This window comes from Hippopotamus amphibius, chromosome 1 (genome assembly GCF_030028045.1).
Source record: "Hippopotamus amphibius kiboko isolate mHipAmp2 chromosome 1, mHipAmp2.hap2, whole genome shotgun sequence".
NCBI classification, from domain to species: domain Eukaryota; kingdom Metazoa; phylum Chordata; class Mammalia; order Artiodactyla; family Hippopotamidae; genus Hippopotamus; species Hippopotamus amphibius.
Genome location: NC_080186.1, coordinates 5,446,862 through 5,469,124, shown reverse-complemented (window position 1 = coordinate 5,469,124; position 22,263 = coordinate 5,446,862). Strand labels below are relative to the sequence as shown.

The window sequence follows — 22,263 nt, the reverse complement described above, 5'->3', positions numbered from 1 at the left end:
TGTGTTAAAGATGTTTTGGAAACACTAGGTTAAACCCCACTAAGTACGTTTGCATTTCTTTAATGTATAACTTTTCTGCACCTTATTATACTAACGTGCACTCTAAATTGCTGGTGGAGAGCTAATGGTAGGTGTGTCTCAAACTTATGTTAACATTTTGTGTGTGGGGGGGTGGGGTGGGGAGCTTCTTATAAGCATGTCCTGTAAGTAACTCCCACAGAAGAGTTTAGGAACTGAAACTAGTTCTAAACAATACCGTGATATAGACAGTCTCCGAATCAGGAAATTCTTGGTCCACTTTAAGCAACCACTGACCCCTGTAAGGTTACATAGGTTAATGCTGAATTTCACCCAGGGACTAGTATGGGAAACTGACCCCACAACTGTTCCCACCATCTCCTTTCTTTCTTCTTGGGAGGCTCCTCCACTTATTGCTTATGGGTCAATCAATTCCTCTTCAGTCAGCCTTTGACACATATAACCCCCTCTCTTACCCACATTCTCCTTCCCTTTTCATTGTTCTAACTCTTCAGGAAACCACTCTCTCTCTTCTTTGTTCAACTGCAATTATCATGGATAATAATAGTTAGGGTTATGTTATCAAGAAACTGAAATTATTTACTCTCTCTGGGTTTATTCTCCTAAAAAGTTAGAGAGCTAGACTTTGTAATTTCAGAGAATCATTTTGGGTTCTACCCTGTGAATTAAGAATCTTCAGCAAGAAGTTTCCCTTGACTGAAGTTATTTTACATATACATTTATTTCCGTTCAAGCAGGATCACTGAATATTCAAATGTGAAGTTCACTTTTTTCATTTGTTTTGGAACATGTAAGTGTAGGCTATATATTTATATATTATGTAGATTAGGTAGTTCAACATTTTTCAGTTTATATGTGATACATGCACGCACACACATTTTATTTTATTTTTCCTCCTGCAAATTCAGAGTATCTATTATGGATTCAAAAGGTTTTTGGTCTCGGTCTAGCCTGGGAAAGTACCCACTATTTGTTGCAATGTTTGTCTGGGAAATATTATTCAACTGACTTATAAGCTTTTAGAACATCATCAGCTTTAGGCTGGGCACTTCCTATTTTTTACATTCTTAGATAAAGCATCTTTCACACACACACACAAGTGCCAGGGGCATCGATTCTGGCTAGAATGGAATGAATGGTTTCTCTTACTAGAAAAGAAAAAAGGGTATTTAAAGAAATTCTGTGTTGATTAATCCAAACCACGGAGTGTAATATGAAGGACTTGAGTCATATTTTCTGAAAACGGTCCTAGGGATTGTTTGTCAGCACCCATTTAAAGGTCTGCTGAAAGGCCTGGTGTGTCTTCATTTAACATGGGACCCATGAAAATGAAAGCATGGAATAAGCCTTGTTATGAACTTTTGCAGTTTCAGAACAAAGGGTGCTTTCTTTAGGAATATGAATAGTCAAGGGTGAAGATCAGCACAGTACACCTGCCCGGCATTCCTTCCCCGTCCCTGGCCATGGCACCGCGCTTCTTTTGGAGCTGCCCTGAGCTCAGTTCAGGCGGTTCTAACCCCAAGCCTTGTCTCCAGGGGTGGGCGAGCCAGGTCTCACTAATGAGGGTACTACCCCTCCTTATTCAAGTCATTGGACACACGAGGCAAGTTGGGCCAGTAGGGATAGAACATTTCCTGGAACTACTGGGAAAGAAGTGCTGTCTTCCCAGAGATATTTGCTAAACTGGCAAAATATAAGCCTAGATGGAGCTCTGAGTGGGTCATCTTGCTACCGCTTCGGGAACCCCCGCCTGAGAATAAAAACCAACATAGAGGAAAGTAGAGCCAAGAGAGGGAGAGACACGTTTCTAATGACATCACTTCAACATCTGGAACCAGCTGTACCTGAAGACAACGCCAAGACTGGACTTCATGGGAGTCGATAAATTCCCTTTTTTACAGAAGCCAGTTTGAATTGTTCCGTCACCTAAAGCTAGAAAGGGGGCCTAAAATGAATCCATCAACTGAAATGTGGGTCTTTTTGCTAAATAAATCCTGGGAAAGTTCTGCTTCCACTTACAAAAAAAAAAAAAAAAAATTCAATATCATTAAATAGACCTTAGTGGCAGTACATAAGAATCATTTGAAGCTCTGTATAAAACATGGGATAAATCTGGGCAGAAATAAGCTGTCGTGATCATTTGAAACATTTTGATCACCCAAATAAATCAGAAACACAGAGACAGGTATACTGAGCTCCTGCCTAGCTGGAGACCTTCTGTTGCTGAATTAAATGCCTACAGAAGTATCTTACCTCATTCAGGCCTTAAGTTACTGCCAAATTGACTGTCATAACAACAGACACATCCCACAAAAGAGAATCATCACAGAACACTGAGATGTAAAGAGGATTATGAATTAACTGGTCCAGGGGCTTTCAACAGGTTTTGACTGTGGCCCACAGAAAGAAACAGAACCCAGCACACGTGCACGTGTGCACAGACACGCACACACCCCTGAAACAAAAACTTCCCAAACTGCATTCTGATTTTAATAACTGATGATGTTAACTACTAAGTTAATTTCCTGAACCACTACTAATAGGTTCAGAAAACAGGTAAAGCACTGATCCAGGACTGTAAGGCGATTTGTCTATGATTTCTCATTTGCTTAGAGGTAGAGCTAAAACAGAAACCTAGTACTCATTCTACCATATTATATTCAAGCAAACAGCTGTTACCTATATGCATTCCTAGACAGCAAGTTTCTGGCCAATCTTAAGAAATCCCAAAAGACGACTCAGGTGTTAGACCCTGCTATTTTACACTGACACAGGCCAAGACTTTTAGGCCACTTCGAGACCACTTAAATGGAAACCTAAATCCACTAGGGATCTTGAACGGACCTGAATGGGAGATCCTGTGGAGCTTGTGTCTAAATTACCAGGCAGGACTGAGCTGAATGCACAAAACAGGATCAGAGTCCGGTTTTAGAACATTCTCGTTACGTTCTTCTCACTCTATCCAAGGAGTAACACCATGCATATAATTTTTTGGTCAAATAACAGTACTTATGAAACTCCACCTCCCAGGTTCCATTACACTAGGGGTTGTAGGGGAAGATACAGCTTCCTTGCTGCCCTGCCCTGCAAAGAGCCGCTAATCTAACCTGGGAGATGAGGGGACAGGGTTCCTTAGTGAGATCAGGTGTGAGTCAGGCTCAGAGAATAAGGAGGAAGAATTTTAAATGGAGAAGGGGGAGGGGGACACAGCAGCCTGGCTGCTGAGCAGCTGCTGGGGGGTTGGGGGAAGGTGGGCTAACAGATGGGATCAGATTTGGAGGGGGGTGACAGAAGAAGAAAGGTGAAAAAACGGACCAACTGGTTCATTTGGGTAGTTGGTAAATGTTACTTTAACATATTTGGAAGCACTTACAACAAAGAGAAGTCAGTCATTTGCCTTCAGGGCAATCCACTCAGGAAGGGTGAACACCCTCATGATGACCTATATTAGCATGCAGTCTTTAAGGTAATTCAACGCACCTCTAGACTAGACTTCTCCCACCACCACTCAACGCTCATCCATGACCGTCAGAACTTCCATGGAATATAAGAAAATGCATGGCGTGTGAGGCATAAGACAGACAAGATTTAGCCTGCATCGCTGGGGAGCCTAGCCGGCAGTTCATGGCCTGCCGCCGGAAAGCGTGTAAGGCTTTAGGGAATGCGTGTCGCTTCCTAACTTCATCCATTCCCATCCCCCGTTTCACCTTCCTGGACCCTCACCTTCCTTTTACCTCCTCCCTCTTGATCTCCCCTATCTTCACTGTGTAGTATGTTTCTCTGTAAACTCCCTTAAACGCCCCCCACCCCACCCCCACCCCCGTTCTTTTAAGGTCGAGGTGTATGCAAATCAACTGCATCACGTAGAGGAGCTTCTTGGCAAGGGAATACGTAACTGAAATAAACTCCCAAATACTCGGCTTATACAGTGTGACAGGATGCCACGGTTGAGATTTAACAGCGAAGACCTGGCACCACCCAGAGAGTCTTCTTTCAAAAAGATCGATACAAACACCAGTATGGGCCCACTTTAAGTCAGAGAGAGCACAGCCTTTAAAAGTGAGAGGATGCAGCAGGCACAGAAAAATTTGGGAAAGGGGTGGGGAAGCGGACACTCCTAAGGCAGAATAAAGGACTTCCCGAAACCACTGCACCAGCTAGAGGACGGGGCCAAGTTTCACAAAACGGTCTTTATTGACCTTTCTGGGTGATACCTAAAGTTGAGCTCTAAATAAATGTAAATGTAAAAATAAAAGGTAAACATAAATTTGTCCTTAAACATTTTTAAAAGGCAGCCTACAAGCACAGTTCTGCAATGTCAGAAGTTCACAACAGCAAGGATCGAAAACACCAGAAAAATTACGATGGTTCCCAAAGGAAATTCCAGGTTACCAAAACAGACACTTCCGGCAGTGCCAGAGGCAAGGAATCTTGAGATGAGCATCTGAATCTTAGCTATCAATACGAGTCTTATACCTTTCAGGTGGGAAACTTTCAAGGTCAACTGATTCTTTCACTTCACCATCTTTCTCATGTGAAGTAAAAAATGTTCAGTTCCACATGTTACCCGTGCTTTCTAGGACAGCCCAACATGAACGACCTGCAGCAGGGCCAGCTGCTGTTACAGGCAAGAAAACCCTGCAGAGCCCTCCACAGAGGACTAAAGAAAATAAAAAGGCGGAAGAGTTAATAAGAATCCTTAAAGGATACAATGTTGTTATTAACTACTACATTAAATACTGTGTTTCCGCTTAGGTTATTTAGAACATAATTAATTAGGATGCCTGCGTCCAGGTCCCTTAGGAATTCGAGGTAGTCCTCTGCTTGTTTTCACCAATGTGAATTTATTTGGGAAATGCATACCCTGTAAGTAAATGCTGTTTTCTAGAACATTAAACATTATTACTCCCAAAATCTAATACTAACAAAAAAAAAAAAAAAGAGAGAGAGAGAGAAAGAAACGTAAGCTTACTTGCTATCATCTAATTTCGGTCTTAATAAATATCTTTCTGTAAACAAACACCATGAAAAGTGCTACTGCTTTATGTATTTCTTTTTATCAGTTTCCCAGGCAATAACACAGATTCTGTAGGGAAACTCTCTCAACAATTCCTTTAAGCAGAGAGAAAAAAGAACTCCTCTATATACTGCCAGATATTCATCATATGTGACAAAACTCTGGGGGAGCACAATTTTTAAATTTCAGGTCTTGGCCCCCCTGGTGGAAGAAATATAATGCGTTCAAGCACACCAATACAAGAGGCACTTCAGAATTATCTGAGAGCACTTCTCATGTTTACTGTCTCTACTTTGCTAATTAGATATTTCAGGCTAACCAGTAGAAATCATACCAAGCTATGGTGGACAAAAAATACAAAACGGGCTTTAAAAAAGCTGCCATCATTCCCTGGTGAAGCAATTGATTAAGAAGATAATTTGCAAGAGCACTATATTTTCAGAAACTTGATGCCTGCAGAAATCGTCGAAGATTGAAAAATGCTCTCAAATATTTGAACACCATCAGGGCCGCCTCTGACACTGTTCACTGCCTAGGAAACCAAAGCAGGAGAGATCTCATAAATGCAAGAAGGCCACGCAGAGCCCGGCTGGTGGAAGCAAGGGTCAGTGCGCGTCTCCCGTCCCTGGTCCGCAGGGAAGCACAGCTCTCAGGAAGTTCTTCCAAACCTTTGTCTCTGAACTCAAACAACTTTTCCCCGCCGCCGTTCTACGCACGGATTAATAAAACGTTCATTCACTCCATTGGCCTGCTAGGAAAAGGCAGGCTCCAACCGCCTTGCCCCGCAGAGGCGCCTGGGGCCCAGTGCCAGTCTGTCCCGGCCTCACTCCCCGCCGAGGGGGCACCGGTCCCCGCCCCTCTCCCCGCGCCCCCACTGAGCGGGCACCCGTCCCCGTCCCTCTCCCCACGTCTGGCTTCGGGAGCGAGCAATCCATCCGAAAAGCCCGCCGCCCAGACGCGCCTTGCAAACAAAACCCAGCCGGCGGCCCCACGGGCGCCAGCGCCGCTCGCGCCCGGCCGCCCCCCGCGCCCGCCTGGCCGCGGCCCCTCCCCGCACGCGCGTCCCCAAACCGCCATCACCCAAACACTCCCACCGGCTCGCGCGCACACGCGTGTTCTCAAGCCCACGCCCTCCCCCGACCGCCTCGCGGCAACGCGCGCGCGCTCCCGCTCCCCCACTGGCTCCACGAACACGCGTGGTCCCATCCCCGCGCTCAGATCCCCTCCGTCGCTCGGTAGACACGCCAGGCCCCACGCGCACTCACGCGTCAAAACACACTCAGCCCCTGCGCGCTCTCCATCAGCTCGCGCGCCCCCAGACCCTCCCACTCGCTCCGTAAACACCCGTGTTCGCACCCCCGCTCCGCAAACACGCGCACGCCCTCCCCCTCGCTCCATCAACACGCGCCCCGCACGCTCATCCAAACACCCCCTCCCGCACGCTCGCCCCATACACACTCGCCGGGCCCCAAGCACACTCGCGCGTCCAAACACACGGCTCCCGCGCGTGAACACGCGCGCCCCTCCCACGCCCTCCCCCCTCTCCTCCACAAACGCGGGTGTCCGCGCACCCGCTCCTCCGACACGCTCCCTCCCCCGGCGCGTAAACACGCGCGCCCCCGCCGCGAGCACGGGTGCGCCCCACGCCCCGGCACCGCCCCCGCGCGCCCCCGCCGGCCGCCGCCCTCGCCCCGCACGAGCCCGGCCGGCTCTCCCCTCGGCCGCACGCACACTCACTCGGACTTGGTGAGCACGGCCAGCGCGCGGTCGGGCTGGCGCCGAGCCGCCTCTGTCTTCCTCCTCCTCCTCCTCCCGCGCGGCCCCGCCCGGCCCGGCCCGGCCCCGACTGCCCTGCCCTGCCCGACCCGCTCTGCCCCGCACGCCGCAGCTGGAGCGACTCGGGCTCCGGGTACCGCGGTCTCCCCGCCACAGCCCGAGTGCGCCGTCTGGGCCAATGGCGGGGCGCGGCGGTGAGCTCACCGGGCTCGGCCCCGCCCTCCGCGCCACGCGGGCCAATCGGAGGGCGCTACGTCACCCGGAGCCGGGCAGAGGCAGGTGTGGGGCGCGGAGCCGCTCGGCGCGGGGACTGCGCCGGAACTGCGCCCGAGTCGCGCGGCGCCGCGCTGGACGGCGGTGGGCCCGGCCCGGAGGGTGCGGGCGGAGCGCGGCCCCGCGGCCCCGCGGCCCCGGGCGCGCCGCGGCCCCTCGCGACGCCGTCCCCCGGCCCCCGCCCAGGTTCCGGGAGGCCCGCCAGCCGGGTGGCCGCGGCCCACTCGAGGGCAGGGACGACTCCGAGCCCGACGGCCGCGCCCGCTCCCCCGGGCCCGCAGCCCCGGGCGGCGTCCTCGGGGGCCCGCGCCGCGCGGCGGGGGCGCTCGGGCCGCCGGCTCCCGGTCCGCGGAGCCGCCCCGCGCCCGGCCGCCGGCTCCCGGCCCTGCGGCGCCGCCGGGTCAGCCCCAGAGCCCCGCACCCCGGGGTCCCGCGTACCCGGGCCCCGGCTCCCGGCGCAGCCTCGGCGCGCCCTGCGGCGGCGGCGGCGTCTGCAATGCAGCCGCGGGAGGAGCCGGCGCTGCGCTGCGCTGCGCGGCGAGCTGGGGAGCGCGGAGGGCTGGGCGGGAAGGAGGGGCGCGGGGGGCGGCGAGCTGGCCGACGGCTGCGGACCCCGGGCAGCGCCCGGGAGGCCGCCGGGGCCCTTGGGCAGCTCCCGGGGCCGGACATGCGGAGGGGCCCGGGTCGTCGTCCAGGGCGGGGCCGAGGATGTCCGGGCAGGGACGCTGCAGGACGGCTCCCGTGGGAGTTCAGGAGCGTCCAAGGCGCCCATTCTGGCGGCGCAGGGCCTGACCTCCTAAGTTGGAGTTCCAAGGCCTCCGCCCATTGCGCGGCTCTAACCCTGGTATCCAAAAGTTCTGGCTTCGGCGTTCTCACTTGGATACTTCTGCATAATGTCCTCTCACTTCCCGCCTCAAGCCCGAGTCACACCTCTCCATCAAGACTCGCGTCTGCAGGCAGCCTTCCCAGGCATCCCAAATGGACACCACCACCCGTTCTCCTTTTCCTATAACATCTGTAGTCCTGCCGATTCAATTAACCCTACCCACTGCCTTGCACATAAAAAGTGCTTGACCCACGCAAACTTGTGATAAGCCCATCTTCTCTTTTTTCCTTCATAGCCTCGATCTTAAAAACTGATTGCCTCCGTTCTGCCATCTGGGTTAAAAAGAGTCGCGACAGATGGGGAGGGAGTCTCTTTTTCTGAGCCTACCCAAACACGCACGAAAACAACCACAGAGTTTTGCACTGCCCTCAAGAGTGTACAACCAAAACCGAGTCGTTGTTTAAAGTCCAAGCCAAGGACATCCCTAGTGGGGCTGGCTCCCATCCTGTGCCGCGCCTCTGAGCCAGGCAAGCAAGCAGGCAGAGTAGGTCTCACTCTTGGGGGCTCACCACTGATTCTAAGCCTCAGCACGTCCCTCACCTGTCCCTCATCTGCCCCGGCAAAGCCAGAACACTCGAACATACCATCGCGCCCCAACAAGTCTTCCATATTCCTACTCGCATTGCCTCTCCCCTGCTCTCCCCACACTGGAGCCCTGAGCTTCCCACCTCTGCTCATGCAATTTCTCCCCTTTATGGGCTAGGGGCATTCTTATGCATTCTTAATTAAGGCCTGGCTCAGATTCCCCGCTGCTCCCAGCCGAGCAGACCCTAGAGCATCGTTTTGCATTACTATTTCAGCACTGGGTGAGCAGGTTCTATTTGTTTCCAGGGGAGGCAACGTAAGGGTAGTAGCCCGGGACAATGTTAGTTAGATTCTCCCACTTGCTAACTGTGCACCCCACTTGCTGTGCCTTCAGATCTGTGGGTGAGAATTAAATGAGCAATAGATGTCAGGTGTTTTTATCAGTGGTGCCTGGCACAATAAGGTACACAGTACAAGTCGGCTCTTGTGCTATTACAATCAGGGTATCTTGGAGTGGCGGATAGTGACTGGAAAGGGATGCAGAGCTTCTGGGTTTCTGGTAAAGTTCTCTTCTTGACCTGGACACTGGTTTTAGTTTGTGAAAATTCACTGAGCTGAGTTTCACATACTTATGATATATGCAATTTCCATGTGTATTTTAAGTTGATAAGTATGTTTAAAAGTGAGTTATTAGCTGAGAAGGAGACACCTCTAATCTCCTTGAGAACAGGAATGACGTCTCAAGTTATCCTGGCACCTTGCACAATGCCAGGCACGCTGGAAGGATTCGGCTAATGGCTGTTGCATTACTGTGAGTGGATTATGAGCAGCAGAGACAAACTGGGGAGGTGAGGTCACGAGGGGCAACACCGGCCTTTATGCACACATGACAGTGCAGGGAACTCAGGATGACCGGGTCCAGGTTCAGCCACCTGCACCCCAGCTAAGGAAAAAGCCTCCAGACTTTTCTTTCAGGTGGGGAAGTTTTTGTTGTTGTTGTTTGTTTGTTTGTTCATTTTTTGTTTGTTGGTTTTGGTTTTCTTCCCCCTTGGGTTTGCTTTTAAAAAGGCGGAAGTTCAGCTCAGGTTCAGACCTGGGCATCCCAGCCGCCGAGCATGACCCTTCACCCTTCCTCCAGCGGCTCCTGTCCGCCTGGCATGAAAGAAACCGTGAAGCCCTGGATGCTTCAGCATATTGGCTGTGCCCTGGTGTCAGAGCTGGGGGTCAGCAGCCTGGAGCTCCCCTTTCAGGCAGCCTGAGGTGACATGTATGCACTAGGAAGGTCCTCGGCTGGGGCCTTTCCCCTCCTGGAAGATCTGCCACTCGCCTTCCCCTCTGCACCTCTATCTCAGGGTGGAGGCCACAAGAGCGAGTGTCCTCCTTGGGCCCACGCCTGGAAAGGCGGGCGGAGCTGGGGCGGGGGGAGCTGGATGCTTCCGGAGCAAGTTCAGGGCTCTGGCAGCATGCTGGACCCGGGTACCCACAGGGTGTCTTTCCTCGTGGGTGTTCACACTCCTCTCTTCCAGGTTAGGAAGTGACAGGGTCAGACAGGCATGTGCTTCACGCAGACTCTTCCGCTGGGTTTTTATGGGGCTTTGCATATACTTGGGTCATTTTTTTAAATAGTGAAGAAGAAAACTTTGCTCAGTGATGACTTCACTTGGCAGCATCCAGACCGAGTGCAACTGTTGCATCTTAAAGCAGAGATGGTTTGTCTGTATCCCAGCCCTAACCTCTGCTGAGGGTCTCAGGAGGAACCAGAGGGATGTATCCTGTGGCAGATGAGGATGAAAGCAACTACAGTGTGTTGGGTGCCTGATATCTGTCTGCTGTTATGCTAGACACTCACATACACTGCTGCTATTTCTCCTGCAAGTTGGATATTGTACAGAGAGAAAAATGAGGCTTCAAGGAGTCCGATAACTTGCCTAAAGTCATACAGAAGGTAAGCGGAAGATCTGGGTTTCAAGTTCCGAACCTACCCTCATTCTGCCCCTGTGATGGTTCTCCAAGTACCCAAAAACTCTTGCCATCATTTAGATTCTCTTTGTTTATGAAAACAGTCTGGGAAATTTCTAAGAACTGGGACTTCTTTTCTTCAGCCCCAGCAACTGTGAAAGCTTGTTTATGTCAAGATGTAGACTCTACTGGGTCAGGTCCCTGAGTAACTGTGATGAGTAGGGCCTTCCTTACCACCTGGCATTGGACTTGAGCATGAGAGAGAAATAAATCATTTGACATTGGGTTGTTTGTTACTGCAGCATAACCTCACCTCTCCTATCTCATAAGAAATCAAATATATTTCTGCATATATCAACTTCCAATAAAAATAATCGGAGTCTTCCCAAACTAAGCAACAACTTAAAAATAAGTATGAGATGCATATTCAGTGTATCTTCAAGGACTTAAGAAGTAAAAAAGTATTTTTAGAAACCATGGGTAAGAGTGACAATTTAATGAAGAAAGAATAGCCTTTTCAACAATTAGGGCTGGGGCAACAGGATGTCCCCATGTAAAAGAATGTAGTTGGGTCCCTACCTCACAGCATATATGAAAATTAACTCAAAACGGATCAGACTGGGACTTCCCTGGTGGCGCAGTGGTTAATCCATCTGCCAATGCAGGGGACACGGGTTCTAGCCCTGGGCCGGAAAGATCCCACATGCCGGGGAGCAACTAAGTCCGTGCACCACAACTACTGAGCCTGTGCTCTAGAGCCTGAGAGCCACAACTATTGAAGCCTGCTCGCCTAGAGCCTGTGTTTCACAAGAGAAGCCACCGCAACGAAAAGCCCACGCACCTCAATGAAGAGTAGCCCTGCCATTCGCCGCAACTAAAGAAAGCCCGCATGCAGCAACGAAGACCTAACACAGCCAATAAACAAATAAATAAATTTTTAAGAAAACAGATCCAAAACTTACATGTAAGAACCAAACTGCAAAACACTTACAAGAAAATGTAGAGGTAAATCTTCCTGTCCTTGAATTTGGCAATGGCTTCTCAGCTATGACATCAAAAGCACAAGCAACCAAAAATAAATAGATAAATAAACTGGGCTTCATAAAAATTAAAAACATTTGTGCTTCAAAGGACACCATCAAGAATGTGAAAAAGACAATTTACTGAATGGGAAAAATATTTGTAAATCATATATGTGATCAGGAACTTCTATCTAGAATTTAAAAAGAGGTCTTACAACTCAAGAATAAAAAGATAACCTAATTTTTAAAAAATGGGCAAAGGATCTGAATAGATATTTCCCCAAAGAAGATAAACAAATGGCCAATAGCACATGACAAGCCCATGAAAGGATGTTCAGCATCATTAATCATTGGGGAAATGCAAATGGAAACCACAATGAGATATCACTTCACCCACACTATGATGTCTATAATAAAAAAGATGGACAATAACAAGTGTTGGTGAGGATGTGGAGAAATTGAAACCCTCCTACCCTGCAAGTGGGAATATAAAGTGGTGCAACTGCTTTGGGAAATAGCCTGGCCATTCCTCAAAAGGTTACTCACAGAGCTACCATAAGACCCCACAATTCCACTCCACTTATTTACCCAAGAGAAATGAAGACATATGTCCACACATATGGACATTTATTTGGCAATAAAAAGGAATCAGGGACTTCCTAGGTGGCGCAGTGGGTAAGAATCCACCTGCCAATGCAGGGGACACGGGTTCGAGCCCTGCCCCAGGAAGATCCCACATGCCGCGGAGCAACTAAGCCTGTGTGCCACAACTATTGAGCCTGTGCTCTAGAGCCCATGAGCCACAACTATTGAGCCCATGTGCCACAACTACTGAAGCCCACGTGCCTGGAGCCCGTGCTCTGCAACAGGAGAGGCCACTGCAATGAGAAGCCCACCCACCACAAGGAAGAGTAGCCCCCGCTCACCGCAACTAGAGAAAGCCTGTGTGCAGCAACGAAGACCCAACACAGCCAATAAAATAAATAAATTAATTAATTAATTAATTAATTTAAAAACAAAGGAAACAAGAACTGCCACCTGCTGCCACATGGATCAACCTTGAAGAAATTCTGCTGTGTGAAAGAAGCCAGTCCAAAGGACGACCTATAACATGACTGCAGGATAGGCAGACTTACAGAGATTGAAAGTTGATGAATAGTTGCCTTAGGCTGGGGAGGAGGGAGGAGCCTGGGGGCAATGGGACATGACTGTTAATGGGTAAAGGGGTTTCTTTTTGGAGGAATAAACTTGTTCAAAAATTGGGTTGTGGTAATGAGTGTACAACCCTGTGAATAGACTAAAAAACTTAGAATTGTACACTTTAAATGGGTGAATTGTATGGTATGTTAGTTATATCTCAATAGATTGTAAAACACACACAATAAGAGGAAGAGAAAAAGAATGAAGTATAAATAGGATCAATGGGTTAACTTTAGAAGAGAAGACTGACTGGATGATGGGAAAAGGAAAACCAGGATCAGGAGGGTCTGATGGCTGATGCTTGGTCAGTGGGTCCCCTCCTGCTCACTGAGCCCCCTGTGTCCAGCCCTCCGTGGGATATGGTGGTGGCAGGTGGAGAATGTGGATAGACATGCCCAGCCAGGTAAGGAGACAAGACAGACACCGGGGAGGCCCTGAATCCCGTGATGGTGACCCCGTGGGGCAGAAGGATGTCAGAAGAGGGCTCATTTCTAACTGTGCTTCTGAAGGATTGTGGAAAATCCAGGGGTGAGTCTGTCAAGTTCCCACGTGTTGTGGCTGCCTCCTCACAGCTAGGGATCCTGGAGAGAGCCATGCTGAACTTGGGGTTCCCCTTAGAGAGGTCCTCGATAGGCCAGGATTCTCCATCACAATGGTTGGCTGATTCAGGGGTGAAGGTGAGCTTTGCAGAGAGCCTCAAACACCTCAGCTGAGCTGTCAGTGTCCTTGTCAGGCCCCTGAGCCTTCCATGGGAAGGAGGCTCTGGGGTGGGTGAAGGGCAGCCCGGACTCTGGTTCCTGCACCACCACTAACTACCTGTGTGCCAAGCTCCTTTCTCTTCCTGTGCCTCACTTTCCTCTTCTGCAAAATGAGATGTAAGACTGTGCTGATGGGGTCCTGGTGCAGGTTCAGCAGGACCTGACACAGCAAGCAGCCCTGAGCTTTGGCTGCGGGGCATGGATTTGAAATGACCAGTGCCCTGAATGCAGCTGATTGCATGCCCCCAGGCAAGTCATGGCATTGAGGGCACTGGCACAGGCTTGCTGTTTGGAGCCATTCAGCTTTGGGGTGGTTTGTTACGCAGCATTAGAGTACTGTAGAGGACAGCTGTGTGAGACAAGGTGTTTGCTACCAGGGCAAACCGTGCTGCCATGGCGGGTATCAGCCTGGGAAGGCTATCAGCTCTAATCTGGAGGGAGAAAGAGATACGTTAGCCATCAGTCTGGGAACTTGGGGGTTTCTCTTAAGGGCCATGATGCAGAAAGAGAATCCAAAGAAGTTGGGGGAAAGAAACCACCTACACACACTCTCGCTGGTGGCTTGTGCAGGTCTAGCCATTCCCTCTGCCCCCACCCCCAGGATTATACATGTGCTGGATGAGAAAATACATGGCTAGTCTCCTATCAGAGTGGGGGACATGCTGAGATGTGCTCTGCTCTAAGGGGCAGCAGAGTCAAAAGGCGGATAATCCAATGTACATTCAGAAAGTGGGAAGGTGCAGTGATAAAGCACCCCATGGCCTTTAGTGTCTGCAGCCCTGAGCTGTGTGACACAGGACAAGTCACCTGATGAGATTCAGCTTCCTTGGCAGTGAAATGGGGATGGAAACATCTCCTGGAAACAGGGAGAGGATGAAATTGGGTAATGAATGTAGGGAGCCCAGGGACTGGGGGGCACCCAGGGTGGGCTTGGGGACGAGGACCAAGGCTAGGCTAGGACAATGATGGTTCTCACGATATTCTCTGGGGTCTTTTGTTGTGGCAGATCTTTCCCACCAGGGTTTACTTCCTCTGCTATTTAAACGAGCTGGCCATCCCGAAGTGCACGGTCGCTGTGGGAGGGGGCTGGCTTGGATGCCATAGGCAAGGCCAGGAGTCACACACAGAGGGAGGAGGGGGACCTCTAACCGAGTTCTATTTTGTAGCTATTTGGGAGGAACTGGGGTAAGAAGACCCAGACCTGTTAGTACATGCCAGCCTGGCCCATGGTCCCATCCAGGCCTTCCACCTCACCAAGGTCCCATCTGCTCTAGGACTCTGGGCAAAACGGTCCTCATGGACAAGGAGGTAAAACCTCCATGGATGGATGAGTGAAGGCAGTTTTATAAGCAGATGCCACCTGGGGAGGAGAGGACATGGTTCTTCCTCTTGGGATGGGAGCTGCCGTCATCATCACCACCATCACCATCATCATCACCATCATCACCATCACCATCATCATCACCATCATCACCATCATCACCACCATCATCACCACCATCACCATCACCACCACCATCATCACCATCATCACCACCATTATCATCAAGATAATATTTGCTGGGTACCAAGTACATTCTTTACACATGTTAATTCCTTTCATCCTTATGCAGTGGGTGTTCCTATTACCATGGTTTTACAGAGGAAGAGACTGAGGTGCAGCAGGTTCAGTAACTCAGCAGAGGCCCTGATCCCTCACACTCCTGAAACTGGGGCTCTTAGCTGCTTCTCTGCTCTGCCTCATGTGGGAGCTAGAGAAACAGCTTCCATGACAGTAGAACCAGATGAAGGGCCCCTCCTTGACCAAAGGACAGGCTTGGTGGCTTGGCTGGCATGTCCACTGCCCCTTCATCCCCCAGCACTCTTCCTGAAGCCATGCCTGTTAACACAATGCCACCCTTTAGTACCAGGAGTCTGGTGGCACACTGTAGACATACTCAAGGAGACGGGATCACATCTGGCCTGGAGACCCTCTAAGCTGGCCAGTCTGTGCCCAGGCTTTGTTTGACTCAGGAGCCTAAAACCCCTAGAGGGCAGAGTAGCCAAGTGGCGAGCGCTCTGCTCAGGAGTCAGAAGGGTGGGGGTACTGTTTCCAGCTCTGACACCTTGGAAAGACTTTGTTCTCTAGGCCTTGATGTGCTCATCTGTAAAATAGGAATGATAATAGTAGCTGCATCCCAAGGTCATCCTAAGGACTCAATGAGATATTTGTGAAGCTTGTAACCTGGTGCCCAAAAGGTGTTAGCACCATGTCTTAGCTAAATGATAGGGCAAGGTGACTAGTCCACACCTTGGCCAAGATAGCCAGGAAGCTCAAGCACCAGCCAGCAAAACTCCAGATGAAACCCCTGGCCTGGGAGGTCTGAGATGTGGGCCCTCCATGGGGTCTCAAAGGGCAGGTCTCTGGCCTTGGCAAAGCCCTCATGACAGTGATGAAATCCCCTACATGCAGGACATCTCATTTTGGGAGATTGGCTCTGTTATGGACTGAGTTTGTCACCTCCCCCCAAGTTCATAGATTGAAGCCCTGACTCACAGGACCTCAGAATGTGACTGTATTTGGAATCAGGACCTTTAAAGAAGTAATTATATTAAAATGAGGCTGTCACGGTGGACCCTAACCCAATCTGACGGGTGTACTTATACGAGGAGGAAATTTGGACACAGAAAGAGACAGTAGAGAGGGTGAGCACACAGAGAAAAGGCCATGTGAGGACACAGCCAGAAGGCAGCCATCTGCAAGACAAGAGGAGAGGCCTCAAGAGAAACCAAACCTCCCCACACCTTGATCTTGAACTTCTAGCCTCAAGAACTGTGAAAACATAAATGTCTGTGTTTCAGCCATTCTGTCTGCAGTATTTTGTTACCTGGCAGTAACAAAGACAAGCTGACTAAGACAAGCTTTGTCTTCTAAGCCCGGCTCCCCACACATCTGTGCATCTCTTTACCTGGCTGAGGGCTCATAGATCTTCCAGAGCAGAACTCTATGGCTCCCTATTCGAGGCCACTCTTGGCAAATCAGGGCCCAACCCTGTGGATCCTTCCAGAAGGGATCTCAGGACGCTTTGGTCTTTGGGGTCTGAGAGCATCACCAGAACCTGCTGGCCTGCTGTTGGCCTCTTCGCAGTGTGCCCTGCAGCCCAGTGGGGTCACAATTAAGAACAGGAGTGTTTACCCAAAAGGTACACTCAAAATGCACTTATTAAAACTGCCGTGGTGTACTTTCTTAACAAAGTAAATATTATTCTTTTTTTTTTTTTTTAACCTGGGAATCTGATTAAGGAGAAATGAGTATATTCACTTGAAGGTGACAACAGAGTCAAAAGACTGGATATTTCTGCTGAAGACCACTTTGAAATCACCATCCTGACCGTTGCTGTGACCAAACCCTGAAGTTTAGACACTGGTGGTAACAAGAGCAGAGAAGTTCCCCTTTTAGGGAAGCAACCAGCAGCTTCCTACAAATAATCAGTCATTCCCAAGGTCACGAGGAGGGGGAGCTATGCTGGCTTGTCAAATCCTGCTCTGTGTTACCGAAAAGAAGAAACAGCCATCAAAAAGAAAGGCACGATTAGAAGCCGGTACATTTTAAGCGACAACCATCTTGTGCTCCTCAGAGAAGCAGAGCTGACGTATTGAACCCAGGGAGAGTTTTAGACACCTTAGGTGCTAAATGCTGTTACTAAGAAAAACAAAACAGTGGCCAGGGAAAAGCACAGATGTGTTACACACACAGGTGTACCCCTCACCCTAACCCCCACCCGGTGTCTCCCTGACACCCCGGTATCCGCCGTGGCCCCTCACGGTGCAGCCACGTCCCGATGCAGGCCTGCAGCTCACGGGTTTCTGGACCATTGAAGCCAAGTCAGTCCCTGGTGAGGCTCTGCTGCCCACGGGCCTGAGAAGCACCACACATGTCAAAGTCAAATCCCCTGGGATGCTGTCACAAGAAATGCAGCCCCACCCAAGGATCCTTCCAGCTTTAACTCTCTTTCAAGTAACTTAAAACAATGCCAGGGCCTTTCAGCAAATGTAAAAAGAGCCTCCACTCACTTTCTTCTGGGAATCAAAACCAAGGATGCCGGGGGAGGAATGATGTCTGTAAGTGCTATCGGGGGGGCCTGGAGGCTCACACTTCCTGCTGCACGGCGGCTCTCTGCGCAGAGCTTGCTTTTCCAGGAACAGGCAGAAAGTCTCCTGATAAATGCATCAGCCATCTCCAAGCACCAGGGCCCTGGGCACTTCGTACACATCAGGCCCAGCCTCGTGGGGCCAAGTCTGCAGCACGTCTGGGCGGGTCCTGATCGGACCTGCACACAGGTGCTTCCCCTGGCTTTAGCTTGTTCCCAGGGGGCCCAGGCCAGGCCTTCTGATGTCATAGTAAACATCGTCGAGCTTATAAAATTAGAGCATGGATGCATTTTTTATGTCTTAGAATCACGCTGAATTGTTAACATTTAGGAGATAGCTGAATGCTGCGTCTATGTCTTCCCGTCCTCTTAAAGGTGAGTTATTGAGCAGGGATGCTCTTTGCCCAGGCCCCACCCCGGCTCTGAGATTCCCGTGTGCACCCAGCTGGTTACCACTGGCCAGATCAGATCCATTCCCATCAGTGTTGGGGGAAAAAGAGGAGCACTGTTGGAGGAGGGGGCACGGGTGGGAGGAGGCTTCCTCCAGGTTCCCAGCCCCCGCCCCGGCACCAGAGAAGGAAATGGGGTGTGGGGAGAGGGAGGAGACTGGGCGGAGGCTCCAAATGGAGCTGCTCATAACCCGTCAGCAGGAAATGGAGCCATCAGGAGAACACTTTAGTGAGGAAAGAACACTGCTGGAGCCAGGGATGCTGTCTGCAGGATGGAGATGGGATGCAGGTTCATTTACAGAGCATCATGGGCCGGGACATAGGTGAGTCATTTAAAGAGGTAATTGAGATAATACGTTAGAATGATCACCTTAGCTGTCACAGGCTCTTAAAATTTCTCATCTGACTTCACATTTAAGTGGATGGATCTGTAATCTAGTGAATTTCACATCTCTGCCCAGGAAATCTTGAGCTTTGCACAATCTTCTCTGCAGAAGACAAAGTAGTCGCCCGAACCATTTCTCATAATAAAATGTGTTCTTTGGCCCCAAAGAATTGCTGAGTACTACCACAAGATCCGCGTAGGGGCGACGTTTTAAAAACGACAGCCATGAAAACAGCAAAAACCATGTCAGACACTCAGCGTTTCCTCTTGCGACAGGAACAGCAAAAAGAAATTGGTCTGCTGGGGCGAGGAGTGGGGGAGACAGGCTGGTGGGGGCAGAGGAGGGGAGGTGCAGTTCTGTGCAGTAGAGACCTTACCCTTAACCAAAGAGAGGTCTTGCTCTTGCCCTTGCCTTCTGGGAGGTGACCTCTAAGCCCTTGGAATGTCATGGAGGATGGGAGTGGCTCAGTTTGCCTGCGTCACTGGATTGTCCTACGATATGATTTAAGGTAGGAGCTGATTACACTGGATAGTCATAGGGTGGGGGCTGGCCACTCTAGAAAGATCAACTATGTGATTTAGGGTAAGAGCTTTTGGTCGCACAGTTTCAGCCAACTCGGGAGAGACAGGAGACAGAGACTGGCCGCACGGGCAATCACTCACACCTATGCGATGGAGCCCCAGTAAAAACTCTGGACATCAAGGCTCAGGTGAGCTTCCCTGATGGGTGATTTTCTAAGAGCATTGACTCACATTGATCCAGGCACATTAAGGCTGACCATGACTCCACAGGAGAAGACAGTGGCAGCTGGGTGTTTGGTGCTCTCCTGGACCCCGCCCTGCACACTTCTTCCCTTGGCTGGTTTCCATCTGCATCCCTTGGGTGTAATAAGCTGTAACTGTGCGTATAACAGCTTTCAGGGGTTCTACGAGTCCTTTCTGTGGATGATCGAAGCCAAACAGGGATTGTGAGGTGGCTGACTCTTTGCACATTCTTTCTACATATGAAGAGCGTTCCTATGAACAAACATAGTTTTCATACAGAGTCAACCCCTATCAAGGGCATTCTCTTCCTGATGGGAGCACAGAGGGACTCCCTGCCCCTCCCATGTGCTCCCCTCATACGTGGAACCTGCCCCTGTGGGGCACTTATCACATCAACAGTGCTGTCCAGCTTGCCTCATGTCCTGGGCCATGTGCTCCCAGAGGCAGGGGCATGCCCAGTTGACCCACAAAGCCCTGAACCCAGGCGAGTGCCCCTTGGGTGGCTGGGACTCAGCAGGTACCAGTGACCGATGGGCAGGTGTACGAGCTGCCTTCTACCACAGCTGTTTCTTCCATTGTGGTTTACGACCTGGTTGAGGGGGGAGGTGCCTACTTAAGAGTGCGGGCCCACAGGTGCCAGAGGAGGTGGGTCTAGTGAGGCTTCAACAGGGTCAGGAGCATGGAGCTGCTGGCATGGGGCCTCGCTGGAAAGGGGGTCCTACCAGAGCATTTTGGTGCAGTGACTTCCACGGGGATGGGTGTGGGTAGGCAGGTTTTCATGGCCTCGGACTCTGCTACCCACCTATCAACTCATTCGTTCACTCATTCACCAAGGTGAGCCTGGGTCAGATGAGGAGGGAGTCACACAGGGTCAGAGGAGGCCCTCCTCCAGCCCCTAGGACCGTGACACACCATGCAGTGACTTGCCAAGGACCTGGTTGGGAAGTCCCCATCCTCTCTGAGGTCCAGAGGGGAGATGGGTCTGAGCAGCTCAGGGAGGAGGCTTGCTTTCTCTCTTTCTTTTCCAACTCCAGGGAGCTAAGTGATGAATTCTCTGTCCTCAGTAAGTAGCCCCTTAACAGCTCTGAAGGCAGCTTCAAGGGCACATTTAATAAAGGTCAAGCTTCTGCTTTCTTGTCTTGGGTTATCTGCCTGAAGCTTGTCCAGTGACAGGGAGACCAGAAAGGGGTTGATGGTGTCTGGTCAGTTCTGGACACCCTCCCCAGCTGCTTCTGACATCAGAGATCCTACAGCAGTATCACAAAGACACCACTGGCTGTCCATCCATCTATCCATTCATCCACCCATTCCTCTGTCCACCCCTTGAAGGAATATTTATTGAGCACCCACTGTGTTCCTGGCCTCTTAGGGCATGATTATAATTGAGACAAAAGTCCTTGACCTCAGGACTCAGCTATATTCTCGCCTTTGTCAACTTCATCCACACCCCTTGACCCATTTCTTCCCGTGCCACCTCCATGCAGACATGTCACAGACGTCTCTCTCCTGCCCACATGCTTCTCTGAGCTCTGGAGCCTAAGTCCACTCACTTGCTGTTGATTTTCCCATGGATGTCCCCAAGGACCTTCAAACTAAGCCCAACTCATGACTGGTCCTCCTCCAGGATGATATAGGTAACCCGTCTGCAAGTCCTACTGATGCTACCTCCTGAATCTCTCTTGACTATCTCCTCTTTCCAGAACCGCCAAGTCCAGCATCATCTCTAGCCTGGAGGATTCACTGGTCTACCCTTCCTGGCTCTGGCTCTCCTTCAATCCGTTCTCCATGCAGCAGCCGAGAGCCCTTCTTGAAATGCAAACTTGGTCATGTCTCTGTCTCTCAAACCCCCCATGACTTTCCTCTCCTTGGGGATAAAGCCAGCACTCCTCAGCCGGGCCAGTGCCAGGGTGCCCCTCTAGCCTGTCTGGTGTGATCTCTGCTCCCTCTCCATCTCCCCAGCCTTCACATGCTCCCTTATATCATCCACGAGGCTCCCTCCCACCACAGGGCTGTCTGTGCGTGCTGTTCCCCATGCTGTTCCCTCCCCTCTTCATGGAGTTAACTTCTGCTCCTCCCTCAGCTCTCAGCTCAGGGGCCACTTCTGTAAGAATTCCCCCCTCTGGACTTCCCTGGTGGTGCAGTGGTTAAGAATCCGCCTGCCAATGCAGGGGACACGGGTTCGAGCCCTGGTCCAGGAGGATCCCACATGCCAGGGAGCAACTAAGCCTGTGTGCCACAACTACAGAGCCTGTGCTCTAGCGCCCCCAAGCCACAACTATTGAGCCCGTGTGCCACAACTACTTAAGCCCACAAGCTGAGAGCCCGTGCTCCATAAGAAGAGCAGCCACCACAGTGAGGAACCTGTGCACCACCATGAAGAGTAGCCCCGCTCGCAGCAACTAGAGAAAGCCTGTGTGCAGCAACAAAGACCCAACGCAGCCAATAAATAAATAAATTTATAAAACAAAAAAAAAGAATTCCCCTCACCCATCTCCTCCTAACCCTCCATTACACGCTCCTCACACGCTTGTTTGTGCGAAGGCTTGGAGGTCTCCTAGATGGTAAGCCGAGTGAGCACAGCAACCTCATCTGCTTTTGTTCATTTGTTCCTTTGTTCTGATCCAGCACTGGCCCAGGGCCTGGCACCTGCTGGGGGCTCCAGTACCAGTTAGTGAATAAATGATAACGCAGCAAGAACTGCTAATGGAGGGATTTACAAACTGTAATAAGAAAGCCAAATAAAAAGAAGGCACCCTGAGTGTAGGGGAGTGGGACGAGGGCGGAAGTCAGCTTTTACAGCGCAGGGGTCTTAGAGTAGAAATTCTCAATACAGCAGGAGTTCTCTAAAGCAGCCACAGGGGAAAAAAGCCTGAGGGACCAGAGGGAACAGCACGTGTGAAGGCCCAGAGGTGAGAGACGTGAGAAACCATACGTTTGGGGAAGTCTGGGTACTTTGATAGAGAGGAGGGGAGAGCTTTGTGCAGGGGGAGGGAGAGGAGGGCTGAAGATGAGCTGACAAAGATAGGCTGAGGTCAGCTTAGAAAGCGTCTTGGATTCCATGCCGCAGAGCCACAGTTGA

The 22,263-nt window shown here is 50.8% G+C and overlaps 1 protein-coding gene across 2 annotated transcripts in view; it reads right to left on the bottom strand.

The window, feature by feature from the left end:
- CAMTA1 (calmodulin binding transcription activator 1) overlaps window positions 1-22,263 on the bottom strand; it is an 869,135-nt gene that overhangs the window by 44,539 nt on the left and 802,333 nt on the right. The window contains exon 1 of one of the 2 annotated variants that reach the window (XM_057695065.1): window positions 6,794-6,940. The exons of the other annotated variant lie outside the window; for it this stretch is intronic. The gene's annotated coding sequence lies outside the window, so the exon portion shown is untranslated. Of the gene's footprint in view, window positions 1-6,793; window positions 6,941-22,263 lie in introns of those variants that run through there. 2 annotated transcript variants of the gene reach the window in all.